Source organism: Octopus bimaculoides, chromosome 28 (assembly GCF_001194135.2).
Source record: "Octopus bimaculoides isolate UCB-OBI-ISO-001 chromosome 28, ASM119413v2, whole genome shotgun sequence".
Lineage (NCBI taxonomy): Eukaryota > Metazoa > Mollusca > Cephalopoda > Octopoda > Octopodidae > Octopus > Octopus bimaculoides.
This window is the reverse complement of record NC_069008.1, coordinates 7,309,837-7,311,007: the sequence shown is the minus strand read 5'-3', so window position 1 is coordinate 7,311,007 and position 1,171 is coordinate 7,309,837.

Below are 1,171 nucleotides of genomic sequence, written 5' to 3'. Positions count from 1 at the left end.
ATTAAAAAAAAAAAAATTATTGTGCTTCTTACAAATCTACCTGTATTAACCAAAATCTTACAGATGATATATGCTTATACTTACTGTAATTTTTAAGTGCACAACAATCACTTCCACAATTTGCACACACTACCGTAGATATAGTTTTTTGGTTATACACACAAATAGTTTTATATTTTCACATTCTTTTCTCTTTATTTGCATTAATACTATCTTTATTTTTTCCATCATGATAATCATTATTGCTACCTCTAACATTTTTTTCTACTCTATACTAACACCGTTTAATATAATTAATAGATTATACATTATATTCCATATTTCACTTATTACTTAGTTCTTACATTCACGTATGTCTTATATTAATATTCAGATTATTATACAAATATAATGGATGTACATATGTGTATATACACCTGCATATGCATATGTGTGTGCATGTGTATGTGTGTGTGTATATATATGTATGTGTGCATATATGCATGTGTATGTGTGTATGTATGTGTATATATGTGTGTGCATATATATATATGTGTGTGTTTGTGTGTGTATGTATATGTATGTATGCATATATCTTTTTATCTTATTTCATAGCTTTCTGTTCCTATTAGATGCACCAGTATACATAAATGCATATACATATTTTAAATAATATTCTTCTCTTATATTTGAGATTTATACATCTGAATTTCTGAATTACTTCTCGTATCTTTATGAGACTTATTTTTTTCACACCAATCACTCGATAATAAAAACGCTTTTTTTATTCACATCTGCTCTTATCACTATGTGTTCTATAGTTTAGAAAATTATTATATATATATATGAGAGTATTGTAGTTTGCTTGAAGCATTGTGTATTGTTTCTAAAGAATAAAAAGTTTTGAATGGTACAACAATGCACTATAATACAAAAAATGAACTATATACCTGTTGTAACTTGGTTATCTATAGTCCGATGATATTCCTTTTTCAGATCTTCTTAGATGGAGACTCCATCTAAGAAGATCTGAAGAAGGAATTGTAATTCCGAAATATCATATATATATATATATATATATATATATATATTTGTTTTGCAAGATTTTTGATGTGAAATCGTGTGTTGAAACAGATGTTGTTGTACTTGGGGATGGTCATATTGCCAGTTTAGCCGAAATAAGATTAAGATT